Source organism: Periplaneta americana, chromosome 1, assembly GCF_040183065.1.
Source record: "Periplaneta americana isolate PAMFEO1 chromosome 1, P.americana_PAMFEO1_priV1, whole genome shotgun sequence".
NCBI lineage: Eukaryota > Metazoa > Arthropoda > Insecta > Blattodea > Blattidae > Periplaneta > Periplaneta americana.
The window spans coordinates 174,463,220-174,486,466 of NC_091117.1; the positions used below are offsets into that span (position 1 = coordinate 174,463,220).

General features: G+C 35.0%; 1 protein-coding gene and 1 long non-coding RNA gene across 2 annotated transcripts in view; one reads left to right on the forward strand and one right to left on the reverse strand.

The window, feature by feature from the left end:
- LOC138704494 (uncharacterized) overlaps window positions 1-23,247 on the reverse strand; it is a 222,540-nt gene that overhangs the window by 39,409 nt on the left and 159,884 nt on the right. The window lies entirely within an intron of this gene.
- On the forward strand, window positions 14,361-22,433 carry LOC138704506 (uncharacterized). Its single transcript, XR_011333359.1, has 3 exons — window positions 14,361-14,502; window positions 16,948-17,158; window positions 22,184-22,433. It is a non-coding gene; the product is annotated as an uncharacterized lncRNA (long non-coding RNA).

Consider the following 23,247-nt stretch of genomic DNA (forward strand, 5'->3'; position numbering starts at 1 on the left):
AGACTGTATTTAATAAATACTCGCACTTAAAAAAGAAGTTCCCTGCACTAAAAATAAATAATTTAATAATGCAATAACGACACTACTTACGCGGTATTCTGAAGTCGTTTCGAGTCCCTTTCGCTGGAATCTCTCCTACAATATATGGGACATCACATCCAAAATGGAAAAGTGGTGCCCTAACCTCAAAGAGAGAACTGTATTGTCTTGCATTGGTTGTATACTAGCTGTCAGTTCCGTGCGTTAGCAGATAAGCACGGAATTTCTAAGGTATCAGTGTCCAAAAGTGCCCACAGGGTAGTTGATGTTGTTAAAAGAGTTAAATTCGAGGCAGGTTTTTGATCACCAAAATGCTATTTACTGTAGTACATAATTTTTATGCTGCTGCTGGGGTCACTAATGTTTGTGAGATTATGGATGCAACATTAATAAATACCGATGGATCAACACAAAAAATGAACCTGATTTTGTGGTAGACATTGTAATTATTATATCAATTGCATATTTGTACGTGGGCCAAATCTGTTATTTACTTGACTGAATTTGGCGCTAACTTTGGTCATTTAAGTAATAGACGTATTGGTATACTCGACCAATCACATCATATGAAACTCCATTGTCGCCAATATATAAAAATCTAAATATTTTTAATTTTTTAACAATACTTTATATTTTCTGTTGCTGAAATATGAATGAGAAAGCTTAGAATAATCTATTTTAGTACAAAATATAAACACATGTAACGATAGTGGTAAAAATACAGCGACTTTAGCTCTGCTCCTTAGCGAGTTTTGTAAACTGTTGTTGAAGATATTGTATAACCAATAATGCTTATTTGTAAATTTCTTTAGCTGACTTTTAAAAGTTGGTCAAACTTTACAAATTAATAAGATAGCATTGTGAACACAGTTTACAAGGATTTGTAATCTTTTTTACTTGTTATTTGTAAATTGTTAATTTGTAATCTGTTAGGATTGTGAAACGGGCCCCTGGTCTCTATAGAGCGATGTGGGAATTTGGATTCCCATGCAAACTCATAAATCTGGTTAAGGTTACAATGACGAAGAACCAATGTTATATCAAAATTCAGGCTGATATCTCTGACCCCTTGGAAACAAAAAATGGACTTAGGCATGGAGACTCCTTGGCGTGTCTGTTTAATCTAGTTCTGGAGAAAGTTGTTCCAGATGCATCCGAACTTTTTGGAAACATATTCTATAAATCTGTTCAATTATTGGCATTTGTTTACGACATAGACATTGTGGCAAGATCAGAGAGAGGCATCAGGAGAACGTTTAGGGTTATTAAAAACTCAGCGTAAGCAATGGGTCTAAAAAATCATCGACCAAAAAACCAAGTATATGGTAGTAGGTAGAAATCACAGAAAAACTGAGACTCACATTACCACTGACGAATTCAAATTTGGGAAAGTAAAGAATTTCATCTACCTCGGATCACTAATAAGCAATACTGATAGCACTACAGAAGAAATTAAGAGAAGAATCCAGTTTGCCAATAAAAGTTATTTTGATCTACAGAAACACTTCAAATCAAGTTTCCTTTCTTGTGAAACTAAATGTATAATTTATAAAACACTAGTTTAGATTTAGATTTATTTAGTAATGACATATACATGAAAAAACGCTACATTAAAGTACCCCGAAAGAGCAAAGCTCGTATTAGGGGACAGTTCCGTTTTGATAGAAATAGTTGAAAATGACATACAATTTTACATTGTTCACCAAACATACCTATTTTTTCTGAATTAAAATTTAAGATTCTGATTACACAGATTATACATACTGGTAATTCACAAAAAATAGAAATCTCTACTGTTTCTAAAATAAAATTTAAAATTCTTGCACTAAGATCACATTCTTAAGAAGAGTAGATAGAAACATACAAAAATATACATACTTTGTAGACAAAGTACTTAAGAAAAAAAGGTCACATAAAGATGATGATAATAATGAAGTTAGTAATAATAATACTAGTAATCACTGAGTGAAAAAAGGGACGATGTTGAAATTGGTGATGGATTAATATTAACTTTTTATTAGTAGTATAATTAGTACAGATCATGTTGATATAAAGATAAGATAAAAAAAATATACTTAGGATAGAAATAAACTTGTTTTACAATACATGGTACATATAATACAAGGAAGTCTGTCATATATTTTTTTTAATTCTGGATCTGAAAATTTAATTGCTTAAAATAGTCAATTCTGGATGAAGTTTTATTATCCAATTATATAGACGTGGACCATAATTTGTACTGTGCAGAAAGCAGCAGATGTGAAACATTTAGATTCAACTAAATTAAGAATTTCATTTCGTCTTGTATTATGATCATGTGGCTGAGCTACAAATTTCATTCTATTTTTATGACCGAATTTCATTAAAAAGTATTTATAAAAACATTCAATTCGGAATGGATCAAATTTGTTGGATAATCCAGTCGCCTTTTCAAACAAATTTTGTTTATACGTTTTTGCAACATAATTAGAGGAAAAAGAGTAGTTTTTGTAATGCCTCCCCAGCCAGTTATACCATATTGCATAACAGATTCCACTATATTTAAATAAACCAAACGTAATACATGAGTAGGCAAGTAATGGCGAAGGTTTACAAATTTGTAAATTGTTTTACGGATCCTGTTACATAAAAAGGTGATTTGTCTACCCCATTTCAAGTGCTGAATCAACAATAATTCCCAGGTATTTCACATCTACAATTCTTTCAGGCAAGGGCATTTACAGGTTGTAGGGAGTTTACAAAATGAGTTGTTGATTATTATATTTTAAATGAGAAAGTGATTTCAATTTGTTCAATCCAGAGACTGTTAAAGAAAATGGCACCAAAGTAGTTTTAATAATATTTAGAGATAGAAAATTTGCATCAAGCCAGTTTTTGATCAAATTTATATCTACACTAGTGGCTTGTGCAGCAAATGCTGCTGCAAACTAAGTTCGTTAGACGTTCAAATAAAATTTTTTCAGATTTATTTTCAATGAAGAATACTTGTCTTTTTAATAGTTATTTGCTTCCATAATAATGAAACATACTCCCTCTCAATGGATTTTTTAGGCCAAATACTTTTTCTTGAACTTATCCAACTTCAGTTTTTGAGTTTCAACGCGAAAACGCAAGTATCAATGTCAGGACGATAGCAGTAGCTATTTCAGGTCATTGTGGATTGTAGGCAAAAGTTAAAAAAATGTCAGGTTTGCTAAGCTTTCGAACAATAGCATTTTCGTATAGCTGCTGCATGTAGAACTTGAAATGAAGAGCGTAAAATCATTTTATCCTACTACGAGATCTTGCTGAAATGATCTGGAGACTACAAAATTACTAGGCCTCTTATTTTATCAGTAAGTAATACCTTTTGATCTTTCCTTAGGAACTGTAATTTTTGCGCTCTCTCGAACCAATACTGAAGACAATGACACATATCAATATCTACACTACACCGCCATTAAGTATATGAAAAAGACCCAACCCCACTGGGTTAATAAGTATAAAAATATTTGATTTTAATAACAATATTATTATCTTACTTAAGTTTTGTAGTTATATATAGCAGCCACTCAGTAAATTATAGAAATGAAGATCTAAATTAAGATATTCTCTACATTTACTTACATAACCTCATAACGTTTCACTTTCATGTCATCAATATAGCATCAATATTATGTACAATTAATGAAAAATAGATGCATCATGATATTAAACTGTAATAATATTTCATTTGTAATGGTAATAATGTCATCAAATCACCTCAAGTTTCGTAGATTTGAATATCCAATACACAGCTGTACTCAGAAAATTATACACTGCAGAATCAGTTTTTAATAACATATTGAATTGAGCTCTAAATATGTCGGCAATCCTGCAGGTCATGGCCTTCGTGTAATAGCCTATTGTTTATTGTAGTATGTGTTTTGCTCTGAAATTCAATCAAGTCGGCCGTGATTCAATAAAATTAGTTCTCAAAACTGACAACAGATGGATTTTGGAAAATAGGAAAATTATGTAGGAAAATTGACATTTCAGTGAAAACTACTATTTTTCCGAAAAACTTTGGATGCCAGGCATGAAAATGAGGGGTCACTCATTAAAATCCGTTCAGCCGTTTTCCCGTAATTTCCATTACCAGTCATTAAGAACAACTCGGCATACATTCTCGATCCCACCATCAGATTTGAGACACATGCAGATCAACCGCATGAGGTGGACAGTGAAAAGAAACGGATCTATGAACCAACAATCCCGTTCTATAAAGATAAATATAGCCTGTCCCACATTGATGTAATAGGTCTGATGGTGGGAGCACGAGGTACCATACCCTCCTTCTTTGCCAACAAATGTAAAAACCTGGGCCTAACACACAGCATTGTGAAGGAAATAGCCATTAGTGCCCTCAAAGGATCAATTCAGATATTGAGAAATCATTTGTATGGGAGTGATAATGGAAATTTCAAGTTATCTTAACCGATAGCTGTTGTGGTTTAGATATCAATGCCAATCACTCCGTATTGTTATTTTTCTCGCGGCATTCAAATCATTCTAACCTATCTGATAATATCCCCCCCTTTCTTACTGCAAATAAGCACAAATGCTACTTAGGTATACATTTTTCTGACATTTTGCATATCTGATTCCCTAACCGTTTCTAATCTGTATCATTTTACCTTTTAGGTGTGTTTCCAAATTATATGTAATACGCTTTGTCAAATCTGGCAACCTTTTCATAAAGGAAGCTAAATTTATTTATTTATTTACATATATAGATTGGCATGTTTATAAGTGTCCTCCCAAGTTAAACCACTGAAAATCACCACCGTATCATCAGCGTAAGAATAACAGGAAAATAACAATAATAACAGTTAAATCAGTACTTATGTATTCCTCCGAGACATGGGCCATGACAGAATTTGATATCGAACGTTTAAACATGTTCGAGAGGATGATCCATAAGAAGAATCTTCGGACCCGTTAAGGATGAGAAGTAACAAGGAGTTATACAGCCTATACAAATCTTCCGACATTATACATTCAACACTTACACATACACTCACTCTAGTATACGACATAACTCTTCACAGATACTCCTCATACATAATGTGGTCCGCCGAAGTGGTGTGCAACTTGAAAATGGGTCACAGTCCTGCCATCTATCCGCAGTATGCGGAATCCGAATCACGCAAAGTGAAGTGGGTAGGCATTAGACACACAAACACACATTATACGTTCAATTAGGGTCTCCAGACAGAGATGAGCAGCACATGTCAAGAGAATGAAAGAGAATGAGATATCCAAGAGAGTTATGGAGTACAAGGTTGAAGGGAAGACAGTTGGACGACCTAGATTTCGGTGGGAGGACTGTATCATGAAGGACATCAGAAAGCTTGGAGTTAAGAACTGGTAAACGGTGCCAAGGATAGAGACTCATGGCGAAGGATCCTGAAAGAAGCCGAGGCTCGACGCTCCTGATGATTATGACTTATTCCTTCTTCATATTATAATCGATTGTTACCTTAAAGGAAATCTGTAAAATAGGAATACAGTAGCAATTATGGACCAAGACTATACAATTCAGTATTGAAAAATAATCCAGACCTAAGCAATTTACACATCCTTAAGTTTAAAAATAAAGTGAAAATGTTTGTACGATATTTGATAAATTTGATTATTTTTTTAAGTGTTACTAGCATTATATGGTACTAATTTTTATTGTATTTATCTGATACATGTAACCTATAAAATAAAACATTGTAATAAATATAAATAGATCATTTTCTTAATGAATAACAGTGTATATCTCCAATAAATGATTTCTTAGCATCGCCACAGATACACTTGATTGTACTTGTCACTAGAGAGTTCTTGAAATTTATATTTTCCCCGCCATTCATAAAATATTTTGATATGATACCTCTTGCACAAAAGGGGAGATCTATAACTGAAACTTAATATATTTCAGTACTATTTGTATTTATCCTGGTAATAATGAACTTCCCATGATTGTACGAGAAGACTCGAAGAGAACGGCAGTTACGTAGACTTTCGGCTCCCCCCTACTACCTTAATGCATAACACAATGTCAATACGGCGGTTGCTGTTGTCTGCGATACAACGAACTTTTCTGTTGATTTTCGAGTTCGTCATTTTTTTCCGGTTATTATATGCTCATTTAAGTTGTGTTAACTCTCGCTAGTGGTTTTATATTTTATTTTATCCGTCTTAGTATTTATTTTATTATTGTCAATATTTTTGTTTTACCACTATTATTATTATTATTATTATTATTATTATTATTATTATTATTATTATTGTTACTATTATTTCTATCATCAGCATTATTATTTGATCTCTGTAAAATTTATGTAGACTACTGGACTGTACCCGAGCACGAGCATATGCTCATTTCGGGTATCTATTGATATGTATTCATTTCAAATGTAACTTGTAAATAAATTTGAATTTGAATTTAGTTATTTACGTTACAAGACCGTTATGTAGAACTTAACATGCGAGCATGGAATTTACTAAACCAACGACAGCGAGTGAGACTGTTGAGTTTTAATAACAGTCGTGTATTGTACGTTTTATGGTATTTTGAATCGTATATCTTAAGAGAAAATAAATTAATAATAGTATTTTGCACGTTGTTGGAACAGAAATTATTGAGAATTTGTAGATATAACAACAATTGAGAAACGTCTTAAGATATAAGAAAAACATCATAATCGGTTACTATGGTAGGAAAATAAAACAATAATCGCGGTATCGATATTATAAGGAGCTCGTTAAGTGTAAAATAAAAGTAGCTAACCCATTAAGTCGTGCTTTACTTACATAGATGAACCTCTGTTAAACAATCATTGTGCGAGATCGTGCGTATTTCCTTGCTTTCCGCACAAAACCAATACGCGGTAAGTGTGAAATACCACATTCAGTATTCCCAACCTAACACACATAACAATTTCCCTCTTCTTACCGCTTAAGCGCCATATTCATTTTACTGTTTTAGGCTTTTAACATATTATTTTAGAGTTTAACATAGTAATAATTATAAATTGGAAACTTACCACTGCAATTTCACCTAAATTGCACTGTCAATTATTGTTTTTAAATATTTGCAAAAATTAAGTAAACTCTACAACACCACAAAAGTTACTGCATTTGTAATGCAAGTAACATTAAGGAAGCCGTGAAAAAATCTACAATACCGATGTCATTACTGCAATATGTTATATAGTGTGCCACAATTAGAGCGGTCTGTTATAGGGAGCAACTCGAGAGGCGAGACCAAGTAACCTGGGCAGGTAGATTACGCAGAGGGTTGGAGGAAATAGGCATGGGATTTATAATCGCGGAAGATTGCAGGAACAAGCGAAATGTCTGGCGGAAAGTCAAGAAACGCCTGAAGGATATAGACAGGCAAATAACAGAAGTGGAATGTAGGGATAAGGTTGCTCTGGAGATCCAATCGATGATCAAAACAAATTGGGGGGCCGAACTATATCTCTATGGAGGTAGCAAAGATGGTAGACTGGGTTTAATCTGGTTCCGTCTAGGAGGCTGGAGGGCACTTAAAATCGTCAACGAAGAGGGGGCGAGAATATGTCCTCTTTGCGGTAGAGGCGAGAAATCACACCACATTTTGTCGGAGTGTGAAGCCACAGAATCTCTGAGGAAACGATTCCTGCCAGAGTCCTTCATTACATCTAGCAGGGGGCACTTGGCGACATACGCTGTATTAAATAACGTTAAATCCTATGACAGTGTGGGAAAATTTTTGGCTAAAGTTCGACAGTTGAGGGTGGAATTGGCCGAGGGGGAGGGAGCCGATGGATAAGGGAAAGATTTATTAGTGTTGCAATGAGTAATATTAACATTGAGCGAATGATAGAATTAGAGGATAAGTTTTTTTTTTACTGTATTACCTTTATATTTATTATTTGGATTATTTGGTGCAGCTTCAACAAGAAATTGAATTGTTTATACTGTGTGTGTGTGTGTGTGTGTGTGTGTGTGTGTGTGTGTGTGTGTGTGTGTGTGTGTGTGTGTGTGTGTGTGTGTGTGTGTGTGTGTGTGTGTGTGTGTGTGTGTGTGTGTGTGTGTGTGTGTGTGTGTGTGTGTGTGTGTGTGTGTGTGTGTGTGTGTGTGTGTGTGTGTGTGTGTGTGTGTGTGTGTGTGTGTGTGTGTGTGTGTGTGTGTGTGTGTGTGTGTGTGTGTGTGTGTGTGTGTGTGTGTGTGTGTGTGTGTGTGTGTGTGTGTGTGTGTGTGTGTGTGTGTGTGTGTGTGTGTGTGTGTGTGTGTGTGTGTGTGTGTGTGTGTGTGTGTGTGTGTGTGTGTGTGTGTGTGTGTGTGTGTGTGTGTGTGTGTGTGTGTGTGTGTGTGTGTGTGTGTGTGTGTGTGTGTGTGTGTGTGTGTGTGTGTGTGTGTGTGTGTGTGTGTGTGTGTGTGTGTGTGTGTGTGTGTGTGTGTGTGTGTGTGTGTGTGTGTGTGTGTGTGTGTGTGTGTGTGTGTGTGTGTGTGTGTGTGTGTGTGTGTGTGTGTGTGTGTGTGTGTGTGTGTGTGTGTGTGTGTGTGTGTGTGTGTGTGTGTGTGTGTGTGTGTGTGTGTGTGTGTGTGTGTGTGTGTGTGTGTGTGTGTGTGTGTGTGTGTGTGTGTGTGTGTGTGTGTGTGTGTGTGTGTGTGTGTGTGTGTGTGTGTGTGTGTGTGTGTGTGTGTGTGTGTGTGTGTGTGTGTGTGTGTGTGTGTGTGTGTGTGTGTGTGTGTGTGTGTGTGTGTGTGTGTGTGTGTGTGTGTGTGTGTGTGTGTGTGTGTGTGTGTGTGTGTGTGTGTGTGTGTGTGTGTGTGTGTGTGTGTGTGTGTGTGTGTGTGTGTGTGTGTGTGTGTGTGTGTGTGTGTGTGTGTGTGTGTGTGTGTGTGTGTGTGTGTGTGTGTGTGTGTGTGTGTGTGTGTGTGTGTGTGTGTGTGTGTGTGTGTGTGTGTGTGTGTGTGTGTGTGTGTGTGTGTGTGTGTGTGTGTGTGTGTGTGTGTGTGTGTGTGTGTGTGTGTGTGTGTGTGTGTGTGTGTGTGTGTGTGTGTGTGTGTGTGTGTGTGTGTGTGTGTGTGTGTGTGTGTGTGTGTGTGTGTGTGTGTGTGTGTGTGTGTGTGTGTGTGTGTGTGTGTGTGTGTGTGTGTGTGTGTGTGTGTGTGTGTGTGTGTGTGTGTGTGTGTGTGTGTGTGTGTGTGTGTGTGTGTGTGTGTGTGTGTGTGTGTGTGTGTGTGTGTGTGTGTGTGTGTGTGTGTGTGTGTGTGTGTGTGTGTGTGTGTGTGTGTGTGTGTGTGTGTGTGTGTGTGTGTGTGTGTGTGTGTGTGTGTGTGTGTGTGTGTGTGTGTGTGTGTGTGTGTGTGTGTGTGTGTGTGTGTGTGTGTGTGTGTGTGTGTGTGTGTGTGTGTGTGTGTGTGTGTGTGTGTGTGTGAGAGAGAGAGAGAGAGAGAGAGAGAGAGAGAGAGACACTGTGCGTGTCTGTTTTTCATATCTCCCTTTTATTTTATTTGTATTATTTTTGTGAAATTTGGTATAAAGTTAGATTAGTTATGATAGTGGTAATAAATGATAACGGTAGTAATAATAATAACTGTTGTTTCACTATTTTATTATTAGTAGGCATTATTTTCGTTTTGAAGATTCAAACTGTGCATAGTTACAGCACGAATGGCCGTATGAGCTCGTGCGAAGGATCTTGTGTACATGAGTTTGTATAATTTATTATGCATCAATAAATGCACTTATCTATCTATCTAATATGTTATATAAATAATATTGTTAAAATATTAAAATGAAAAATAAATCATTACATAACCTTACCGTTTATTTTAAGTTCGCATTTATAGTCTGGCGGACAAAAAAGACAGATGTATATCACGGTCTGCTGGAATATAGTAAACACAGAAAACATTTTATAGCAACAATGTTGAAGATAGATATTTTTGTTTTAAAAGTTGCCGTCATTGAACAGAAACCAACATGGAGATTTCATTGCAACTAATTAGAAATTCCTCTTTCAGGTATGTAATAAACGATCTTCTCACAAAATAATGTACGATACACGAGCGGTATGTTTGTTTTCATGTTCTCGGAAATTAAAAAAGCTCAACTACGTTTAGCTTTTTCAATCTTTTCCTCGAACATGAAAACATCAACATACCGCTCTTGTAACGCATATTACTATTACGATTCAAAATACCATAAATATATTTTTATTATTATTATTAGGCTACTACTAGACTCGAAATCAAACAACAGACAACTTTCTTAGTAATTTACAGTATAAGAAAGTAAAATTAGACTTTATCCACGAGTGAAAAGTTTAGCGCCCGAAACGAAGCAGAAGGTATAATTTCCACGGGCACATAAAATCTATTTACTCTCGTGTGCTATACAATAATATTGATCTATTAGTAGTATCTAAATTCAATTATAAATTGTAGGCTTTTTGTTTTTAATGTGTTTTTTGTGAATAAGTTAAACATGAATAAACGTATCGATTTTATTGTTGCTAATGTGTTGGTTATCACGGAGAGTGTGACTTAATAGTTATTTATGGTACTTGCGAGGTACGCTAAGTGCAGCTTTCCACTAGCGCAACGAAGATCACGCTCACAAGTACCATACGTAATTTTATCTATGAACATAACAAAAAAAATTTGTTTTATAAAAGAAAATATGTTCAAAATAAGTCCTCATATAATCATATATCATGACATGGATTTTAGAATCGATACGAGTACTAGGTAGGTCATGATGTAGGAGGCCATGAATAATGAAGAATGGTATCTAAGGCGTTGGATAAATAACAAATTATACTAATTAATTAATAATTTTAATTTTTTTTTTCATTTTAAACATGTATTTTCATCTTATTGAAGTTTCAGAGATTATTTATAAGTGTTCACGGGACTAATGTGATTAAAATAATTTCACATTTTACTTCTGTAAACTTAAGAGGAATATTAAAACGTAATTAATCATCGTGTCTGTTTAGCTCAGTTGACTAACGCGTGTTGTTATTAAATTGTTATTAAATCCTATCGTATAAATGAACCCAATAAACCCAACTTCGCAGGTTCAAGTCTCCTCGTACCCCAAAAATAAATTATTACAAAATTAAAAAAAAAATACATATTAGATATGGATGCAATGCACAAATTACGACGTAGTAGATAGAGAAAAGAGAAGGAGATTGAGTGTATGTATCACTTTTTCTTTTTCTTGTTAGCTTTCATTGCTTCTTTACCTGTAACTTTTTTTATTCTGTAAACTACCATCATTTGTTTGTTTGTTTGTTTGTTTACCCTTTTTCTTACTCTGTTATCTTTCATCATCTATTTGTTCTTGTATTGTTTTGTATGCTTTGTCTAATGACAGCCTCTAATTTGAGGAATCTCTAGTAAATAAATAAAAATAAGAAATGGTAATAAAGAAGTAGAGGTAGTGACATCTAGTAACTAATACAGTATATTAACTTCTTGAATAATAGTTGAATGAAAAAGTATACGTGTGTGCCCGGGTACTAGGAAAATACTAATGAACTGTGAGATAAAGTTCAAGCTGTGAGGTAAAATCTTTATCTCACTAGTGAAATAAAGTAATGTTGAATAAAAGCCTACTTTATAAACGCAAAAGTATTTAGTAAAGGCATGTTTTTTGTTATGGTCATGAATAAAAATTTTAATTCACCCTACGAGTTAAAAAATTTTAATTCACTGCTGTGAAGAAAGGCATTCTTTAGGTTGCTGAAGACCATGAAATAAACGCCAGTTTAGAGACTAGTCATGTACTAAGTGCATATTTTAGAGTACACTTTATTTTTATAAGACCTACATTGATTCTTTACTACAACTTGACATTTCTGTTGTCTTTATATTGCGCATAGCTGCATACAATTCGCTCAACATGTTTTTGGTTGGTAATGTATCTCCTTGAATCAGAAAATCTATTTCGTAATGATTGCCTCTAATTTGGACTCCTGCTTCATTTGTTCTATTTTCTCAATAAATCTCCACGTGGAAGCTTCTACCACATTATTTATCTCCTTATTAGGATGAGTTCATGTATGTCAGACAACATAAAAAAGGCTAGGCGACCGAACAACAAAAGGAATGTAAATTCCGAAGATTATCAGAAAGTCAAGGAACTCACCAAGCAATTAGAAAGTGAAAAGTAAAAGACAGAAGACAACTATTTGCAAAATTTATTAAAAGAAGGCGATAATAACTGGGGTATGTTTTATAGTTACATGCCAGAGGAAGGGAAAACCAATAATCGATACCAATTCTGAGAGATACTAATGACTAGACTTCATGGAATTGCCACGAGAATCGCAAGGTTTACTGCGCACACGGTATAGACTGTATGAGAAGGGGTCGTGCAATGGATGGAGTATGCCTCTAATGTAAACACTGAGCAGTATACTGCGGTTACAATAAAACCTGTATCCTGCATTCAATAAATATAATGAATGATCATTGAAGTAGGAAATGTCTAAACATGTAAATATACAATTATTTTACAGTGAGATATATTAACTCTTAAAATTTATTGTAAGATACTCACATCATCCTTGAATATGTGCATTGCGGTGAAGAGTTACGTAAATTTTGAGCGACTGCAAAGTAACCTCCTCCGATGGTCACTTAAACAGTTTTTATTTTAGGAAAATGTACGTTGAACATCATACGATGTAATATGTACATATTTGAAGAACGGAAAGTCACTACTTTTTAGTACACCAACTTCAGATGTCTTGTCGTGACCTGATGGTACATAATTTATAATACGAAGTTGTGAATAGGCAGAATTTTTAGCAATAATGTTTCTCAACTTACATTTCACTTTTTCTGAAATTAGTGCATTGTTATTTTGGATAACGGTTTGTGATACTTTATCCACTATATTAAGGGCTTCTGAGAGTTGTAATTTAGACGATTCTAACAGGATGCTTTTGGACACGATTTTAAAATTAGAATCAATGATCAGAATATCTTCCAATAGCTGTTCAGAAGGCAATGATTTTACAGCTGCAACAACGGAATTGTCTGTGCTATCTAATGCATCAATTACCTGCATTATTTTGCCGTAATGTTCTGCATAATAATTAGCAGCATCCAACCACGTTCCCCACCGTGTCAAGACTGGCTGCGGGGTAAGGGTATTCCAGGGGCAATTATTTGGAACAGCAACACTTTCATTGTATTATGTTTGATTGAATTCTTGTCTGCACTGAACAGATGTTAAGCTTTGACTGTTCCAACCACAGTAATGCAAAAAACAAGTGCTTACATAGGTGTACATTAGCTGTAGCTGCTCTATCTATTTGGATCGGTCACAACTCTTAACATGAACTGCTTATACTATGAGAACGGGCGGTCGCTCACCTCCTCTATACTACCGTACATCGGCAACCTGATTGCATGCTGCGTGTGGCAATTCAACGAAGTCTACTAATGACTAAGGTCGGATAAAGTAGCTGTATTAGGATAGGCATCCTTGGTCCATGTGTTTTGTTTACAAACATTAACTAGTTGTCGCGTGTCCCCCCAGTCGACAGTAGTGACGACGTATATTCAGTTCCTATCAGCTGTACTCTCCATTCATTGATGTTTTAGCTAGGGGTGGGGAGTGCTCTTTCCAGCAGATAGAGTTTTAGCTAGTGGAAGGGGGTAGTGTTTACTTAGTCTGAAGTAAGTCAAAAACCTATTTTATACAGTTATACAGCCTATCCTGATACAGCTACTTTATCCGAACCTTACTAATGACGAAATGATTACGGGGAACGAGCAAGAAGCAGATTTATTAACTCAAAATTTATTTCTGTATTAAATAAAGAAGAGGGTGATACTAAAATAGATAAATTAGATGCATAGAGATGTTCCAAATAACGGCTAAAATTGTTCGGAACAGAATAAAAAGATTACAACACCGAAAATCATGCGGTCCAGATGATATCTTCATAGAAATTATACAGTAAACGGCAGTTACTTGCTGCGCTCTAGTGTCGAAACTGGACAATAATGCTCCATGCGAAACTCAATGCTAAGAAAGAGGAATGAGCAGGCAGTCACGCAGCCATAAGATGCGATCCAGGAGGCAGTGAAACCAATTATTATCTTTAACCACACATTGCATTTGTATGCAATCTTTTATGACGAAATGTCGAAAGTGTCACGTAACTCGATAAACCCATAAATCATGTCTCTAGTGTTACGAAACTCGGTGAAACTCGGTTTATTAACCTAAAAAGATTAACGTTAAGGACAAATAATTTACTGTATAGATAACTTACTGATATTAACAAATATGTTGGCATATTATACCTGAAACTTTTATCTGCTAAAAATAATTTGTTTATATAAATAGAGCGTAACCTACTACAAAAAGACAGAACGAAGCGTTTGTTGACAGTTAAAATGGCCTACAATTTGGCGCCTACATTTCTTCGTGTACGGTATTATTATTATTATTATTATTATTATTAGTATTATTATTATTATTATTATTATTATTATTATTTGCGTAAGCTTGATGACTTGTAGAATTCTGCTTATTCTGCTGGCCTGTTTTTGGGATCAATAGCAAACATCTTTAGTCTAATAATTAAAACAAATCTCATTAATTTAATAATTATTGATAAATACCAAACTTGTCAAATTAAGAACCTAAGTCTTCAAAGACAAAAACAAAACCATTTTCTCCAATGTGTCATGAATTTATACTTCATAACTAGAATTACAAACAAACAATCGTAGATAATTTAAAGTGTAAAATACGTATAATTATTGTTTTTTAAATTTATAGCATATAAAATGAGGAGTTTAGTTGCAAAATCAGACACATAGCCAGGCTTCGGTCCTGGGCACAGAAACGCATGAAGTTCAGAACGCACGGCCGATAGTGTTCTGTTGGTCGAGTTCAGTGGGAGATGAAGAGCGCCGCTACTTCGTGTCTCAACATGTAAACTGTCCGTCACATTACGGTACAAAATATATTTCACCCCGTACAGATGCAGTATATACAGTACATTCCTAGTGTAGACAATAAGTGTCTACCATTAAAGTATTAAAGCGAGTTGTAACCATAAATCAGGTTTCCCTACGCCGAAGCCTGTTAAGGCTGGTTCACAATAAACCGGAAACGGAAACGAAAACGAAAACGAGAACGGAATTATTGTTAAAATAAATATATTCAGGTGTGAGCATTCACGACTAACTATTGTGAATGCTCGTATTTAAATACATTTGTTTTAACATTTTCCCGTTCCCGTTCCCGTTCCCGTTCTCGTTATCGTTTCCATTCTAGGTTTATTGTGAACCAGCCTTTACACGTACCACAGCCAAGCAGCAATAGGTCTACACATAACGGTAATGCACTTTACGGACCCACCTGTGCTGTTGCAGTCGGGTGACTGCACACGGGTCATGACGTCATTTATACTCCGTGTATTCTAAACCTCATACTGGTTACTCTGTGTCCCTAGGCCGAAGCCTGCCTACTACATTATTTTCTTTAACTTAATTTCTTCTCTCGTGACATTGCACACAAATTGGATCAATTTTATTTACTACTAGCAGTACCCGTGCGCTCCGCTGCACCCATTAGAAATAAATATAAAGTAATTACATAATTAAAATAGGACATTTGATCCAGAGAACATTCGTGTTTGATAGAAGGATAAATCATTTAATATGTTACTTAATTTAAATTGCATCCAAATAATTAAAATGCGACCATTTTGGTCCAGAGACACTCATTTGGTGCAATGACAATTCCTTTAACATGTTTCTTAATTTTTATTACATGCAACCACAGTTTAATGAAGATTGACAACATTTAGATTTAATGTGTATATTTTATTTTACTTGTTATATGTTTCCATTGAATTATGGTAATAACTTAATTTTAACCCTTGTTTTCTACGTATTCAGTAAATGGCGCTTGGCCCACTATGGTTCTGAACACTTCAAATAACTTACATTATATTATATAATATGACATATTATATTATGTTATATTATATTATATTATATTATATTATATTATATTATATTATATTATATTATATTATATTATATTATATTATATCAGAAGTTACTGTAATAATATTATTATAGCATTATGTCCATCTAGAGAAACTACACTTTCCAATGGTGAAATAATAATTACTTATACAAATCGGTTAATTTAGCTTCCGATATTACTTCATACAAACACAGAAACATTCTCTGTAGGCTATCTTTCACAGCTTTCGATTGTTGCTGTCCAAGGCCCCTTATAGACGAAGTCATTTGTTTCTTAATTCATTACACGGCCTTAGATGGCAGTTATTTTAATTTTAAAACTCATTTATCTCATTAAATATCAGTCCTATCAAAATTTTCTTGGATTAAAACTTATGGCAAATTATTTTTAAAGAAACGTTTGTTATGTAACATTTTTCACAACAACCAATAATAAGCGAGATATTTCGATTTATTTAATTCAGGCCCCCTTATAAACCCCCTTTTAAATAATGTATTTTGAATGCCATACAGCCTAAAATCTAAGTTACAACGAACTTAATTTATATTCCAATTTTCATCGAAATCCGTTCAGCCATTATCGCGTGAAAAGGTAACAAACATACAGACAGACAGACAGACATACAAACAAAAATTTAAAAAAGCGATTTTCGGTTTCAGGTTGGTTAATTATATACGTTAGGACCAATTATTTTTGTAAAATCGAAAATTACCAGAAAAATTTCGGCTGCAGATTTATTATTAGTAGAGATAAAAACATGTACTGTATACAATTGACGTATTGATTCACTGATGTGTGATAGGTAAATAAACATGTTTAGGTCTTAAAATTATATTAAAATATGAGTTAACGTAGATGCATATTTTCAGGCTGCAATATTAAGCCTCCTACTAGGCCTTCCAGTGGGAAAACAAATGTGCCTCACCCGAGAAGATGTAGAAATATGCAGGCCTGACACATGCGAAACAGAAGAAATACTCTGTAACGTTACGAAACCAGAAGACTGTGGCCAAGGCTATGAATATATTAAAGACGGAGCCCACTGTAAATGCTGTGATGCTTGCTACAAGACGAATCTCCGTGAGTAAAAGCAGAAGTGTTACCACAGTCTAGTATATATTGTACAGTCACGAAGCTCAATACGTAGGGAATATGCATGCATAGGATCGCTACTATCGCCTCATTACAGACAATGCGAAATAGTACCGGCACAGTCTATTGTTCCTAGTACCCTCAACAACTCAAGCTTCGTGACTGTATATACTAGACTGTGGTGTTACTGACATGATATCCCATCGTCAGTGATTTACTTTATTATAATAGGTCTCAGATTTATATGCAAAATTAATATAGCAACTTTAATGTGCTTCCAAACGTATTTTAATAGCTGTGTGAATGTATATTATGATTATGTCTCGTGACGAGAATATTGTACGAAATGGAAATATAAAAATTGGAAATTTATCTTTTGAAGAGGTGGAGAAGTTCAAATATCTTGGAGCAACAGTAACAAATATAAATGATACTCGGGAGGAAATTAAACACAGTATAAATTTGGGAAATGCCTGTTATTATTCGGTTGAGAAACTTTTATCATCCAGTCTGCTGTCGAAAAATCTGAAAGTTAGAATTTATAAAACAGTTATATTACCGGTTGTTCTGTATGGTTGTGAAACTTGGACTCTCACTTTGAGAGAGGAACAGAGATTAAGGGTGTTTGAAAATAAGGTTCTTAGGAAAATATTTGAGGCTAAGAGGGATGAAGTTACAGGAGAATGGAGAAAATTACACAACACAGAACTACACGCATTGTATTCTTCACCTGACATAATTAGGAACATTAAATCCAGACGTTTGAGATGGGCAGGGCATGTAGCACGTATGAGCGAATCCAGAAATGCATATAGAGTGTTAGTTGGGAGGCTGGAGGGAAAAAGACCTTTAGGGAGGCCGAGACGTAGATGGGAAGATAATATTAAAATAGATTTGAGGGAGGTGGGATATGATGATAGAGAATGGATTAATCTTGCTCAGGATAGGGACCAATGGCGGGCTTATGTGAGGGCGGCAATGAACCTCCGGGTTCCTTAAAAGCCAGTAAGTAAGTGAATGTATATTTTAGGAGAAAAGTTTTGAAACCCGACATGTCCATTTTCAGAAAATGCACTTCAGGTGCCAAAAAAATTACATAGCTGCAATGAACAAAATATTATCTGTAGTGAAATATAAAGATTACTTTTACTGCTATAGAATCATATAAAATTCACAACAGATAAACCTTAGTTTATTACAGAGAGACAAATTTGTAGCATTTTCTCAAAATGAACATGTCAGGTTTTGAAAGTTTGCTCTCCATCTCGACATAAAATATTTGGTGAAACTCGGGCTGAGTTTGTTCCGATAATTTCGGAAGGGAAATTCCACCATTACAGTATACCAGTACTAATAACATCACAAAACAAAAAAAATCACCAGCCTTTGTCCAATGCAGACGTAACAAATTCACAAGCAAACATTCTGATGGGGGCAGAAAAGTTTTTTTTTCTTTCACCATATTAATAATGTAAAAACAAACGCTTATATAAATTTTGGTCACTCGAGCGCAATTACGAGAGCCGTTCAGGAATTAAGTTTCCCTAGGATCGTTTACAGAGAGAAAACACAATTTCATGGAAAGATTTACTGGAACAGATACAGCAATTTTTTTAGCTATTTTTCAACATATTACCCACCAGGATTGAGACATTTGTCGTACCATGGACTTTTACATCCCTGTGTCGTAGAAGTCTGCCGCCTGGAATCGGAACCAGTATGTGACAGCCGTCTCCACCTCTCTGTTGTCCCATGGTACGACAAATGTCTCAATCCCGGTAGGGAATATGTTGAAGAATACCTAAAAAAAAATTACTGTATCTATTCCAATAAATCTTTTCATGAAATTGTTTTTTTCTTTCTGTAAACGGTCCCAGGGAAATTTACTTTCTTCACGGCTCTTTGCGTTTGAGTAGCCATAATCTGTATAAGCACTTGTTTTGACATTATTAACATGGTGGATGAAAAAAATAACTTTTTCATCTGTCCCATGAGAATGTTTGCTTATCAGAGAATTTTATATATATATATATATATATATATATATATATATATATATATATCAAATTTATTAGCATTAAGTTCATTCAGTTTATTGTTATTATTATTATTATTATTATTATTATTATTATTATTATCATCATCATCATTAATTGTAATTATCAGTAACATATACGTTAGGAACTTATTACTACAGAAAAACAAACTGTTTCAATATAACGTTTCTTTTGACATAAATTCTTATACGAGTATGTGTGTTTTTTTTTTTTTAATCTTTTAAGTGAACTTGAAATGTTTATTTGGTAGTATCTTATTGCGTACGAGACCCATATACAGTAGAACTTGGTTATAGCGATCTCGTTTTGCGCGACACCTCGCCTATGACGTCAAATATTCTGTGGTCCCAACTAATTCCCCATAAGACATTTGCTTTTCTACCTTGCTTAATACGACAAACATATATGCGTCTACCTCGCATATAACGTCATTTTCAACCTCAGTTTGGAATACAATTTTCTAAGAACCAAAGTATTTTAAGAAATATTTAGCTGAAATCTGGCAAATTCTTTACTGTTCCCTTCTATCATAGATCTCTGGAATGCAGGCAGATTCCCCATCCCAATGTAACCTGCCAGAATTCATGCGGTATTAATGGTACCTGCATGCGGTCAGTTTCGACAGGAAGTTTTCACTAAGTGGACGCATTTTGACGCAGTATGGCCACTGAAAGAAGTGAGTTACACTTTAGAAGCCATTAGAATTGTGAACATTTCTGTGAAGCTAGATGAGGGGAGTATGAAGCTAGGAGAGGGAGCAGTGAAATTGCAACTGAATTAATGAACATAGAATTTAATTTAGAAAGTGTATATTGGGCAAGTAGGAGTGTAGTAAAATGACTGATTACTTCACTCCTCAGTAAATAAGTTTGTGAGTAATGAACAAGCTGTTTTAATACAGAGTACTGTATTTATAATTGTACGTGTATTTTATTGTGTTCATGGTATGCTTAAAAGTGAATACATAAATCTAAAATAAGTCTAATTATGTTTATTATTTTTCATTTTCCACCTCACTATACTGATAATATGAATCTCGGTTACTACGACACTAGTTTATAACAACATAATTTTCAAGGTCCCTTGGATGTCGTTATAACCAAGTTCTACTGTATATAATTCCTTATCATCTGAGTTGAAATTGAAGTTGCAATTTCTCACGCACATGTACGCACACACATGTAGGTCCTACACATTGATATACACACATACACCCGTCTCATTAGGTGTCACTGTCCAACGCAAGCCAAGCTGAGTCCTTAGTACCGCAGAGTGCGGGAAAATAGTTATATTTTGTTTATAAAAGTTGCTTTAGAGCAAACTTTCTCTGAACAATTTGGATTTTCGTCATTCTCATCCAATAATTGCTCCACTTTCATCATCTCATAATGACTTAATAATCTATGTATTTAAGAAGGATTGCTGAATATAGTATTTCTCGTTGCCAAACACCTCACGATAACAAATATGATCCTCAGAAACCAACCCAAAGAGATGGATTGATATTACTTTGATATGACATGCCACTTGTTTGGAAAGTTTAGAAATCTCCTTCGCGGATAAGTAAGATTACTTACTTACTTACAAATGGCTTTTAAGGAACCCGAAGGTTCATTGCCGCCCTCACATAAGCCCGCCATCGGTCCCTATCCTGTGCAAGATTAATCCAGTCCCTATCATCATATTCCACTTCCCTCAAATCCATTTTTATATTATCCTCCCATCTACGTCTCGGCCTCCCCAGAGGTCTTTTTCCCTCCGGCCTCCCAACTAACACTCTATATGCATTCCTGGATTCGTCCATACGTGCTACATGCCCTGCCCAAATTCAAACGTCTGGATTTAATGTTCCTAATTATGTCAGGTGAAGAATACAATGCGTGCAGCTCTGCGTTGTGTAACTTTCTCCATTCTCCTGTAACTTCATCTCTCTTAGCCCCAAATATTTTCCTAAGACCTTATTCTCAAACACCCTTAACCTATGTTCCTCTCTCAGAGTGAGAGTCCAAGTTTCACAACCATAAAGAACAACCGGTAATATAACTGTTTTATAAATTCTAACTTTCAGATTTTTTGACAGCAGACTAGATGATAAAAGCTTCTCAACCGAATAATAACAGGCATTTCCCATATTTATCCTGCGTTTAATTTCCTCCCGAGTGTCATTTATATTTGTTACTGTTGCTCCAAGATATTTGAATTTTTCCACCCCTTCGAAATATAAATCTCCAATTTTTATATTTCCATTTTGTACAATATTCTGGTCACGAGACATAATCATATACTTAGTCTTTTCGGGATTTAATTCCAAACCGACCGCTTTACTTGCTTCAAGTAAAATTTCCGTGTTTTCCCCAATCGTTTGTGAATTTTCTCCTAACAAATTCACGTCATCCGCATAGACAAGAAGCTGATGTAACCCGTTCAATTCCAAACCGTCTCTGTTATCCTGGACTTTCCTAATGGCATATTCTAGAGCGCAGTGAATTGGAAAAACATCAGATAGAAACTGACCTATACGGACTCAGCTGTATGTTTCACTGAGACACATTTTAATTAATCGAACTAGTTTCTTGGGAATACCAAATTCAATAACAATATCATATAATACTTCCCTCTTAACCGAGTCATATGCCTTTTCGAAATCTATGAATAACTGATGTACTGTACCCTTATATTCCTATTTTTTCTCCATTATCTGTCGAATACAAAAAATCTGATCAATAATCGATGTATTACGCCTAAAACCACACTGATGATCCCCAATAATTTCATCTACGTACGGAGTTAACCTTCTCAAAAGAATATTGGGCAACATTTTGTACGACATCAACAAAAGTGATATTCCTCGAAAGTTACCGCAGTTGGTTTTGTCCCCCTTCCTAAAAATACGTACAATTATGGATAAGTAAGATATCTGTTTAAAGTAATTAAACTGTCTTATTCATTTTTACAGATCCAGGAGACAACTGTGAACCAAACTACAAAGAAGGAAAATACTATTTGTGTGACAATAACAGATGCTTTGTGTTTGGCACAGGTTTATTTCGAAATATGGTGTGTGTACCAGTTTTTCCGCCTGACACAGTAAACAGCAAAGGTATAGGTCGAGTTGGTGCATTTCCATGTTAATAATTTGTCACAGATGCAGATACATGTTGTACAATGTTCAAGAAATAAAAATAATGGAAATATGACAAAATAAACTGTCTTGTATTTTCTTCACACCATGTTCAATGTGAAATCCTGTACAACGTCCCATGCGGAAAGGTCTGAGACTACCAGTTGACTTGAACGTCAAGCAAAGGTTTCCTTGAAATATACTATCACTTTCACTTTTTAATTTAGTGTCAGAAAAGTCACTCGAGGAAAATTACAAACAAAAACATAGGGTCTGCCTACATTTAAACAAATTTAATATACTGTTCATGCATATATGTTCTAATGGAGGAAACAGAAGTAGATGACAAGCAGTTGTTCAGAGTTTTGGTCAATGTATCAAAAGACAACAGTTTAAAAATTAACTCCTCTAAAACTCAATAATTGAACGCAACAAGACACTGAAAAAATATTAACATATTTAAGATAGACAATTTCGGAGTTCAAAAAGTGTAACAATTTAAATATCTATAGAATGTATGTTTATCTGAAAGTTAGAATTTATAAAACAGTTATATTACCGTTGTATGGTTGTGAAACTTGGACTCTCACTCTGAGAGAGGAACATAGGTTAAGGGTGTTTGAGAATAAGGTGCTTAGGAAAATATTTGGGGCTAAGCGGGATGAAGTTACAGAAGAATGGAGAAAGTTGCACAACACAGAACTGCACGCATTGTATTCTTCACCTAACATAATTAGGAACTTAAAATCCAGGCGTTTCAGATGGGCAGGGCATGTAGCACGTATGGGCGAATCCAGAAATGCATATAGAGTATTAGTTGGGAGACCGGAGGGAAAAAGACCTTTAGGGAGCCGAGACGTAGATGGGAGGATAATTTTAAAATGGATTTGAGAGAGGTG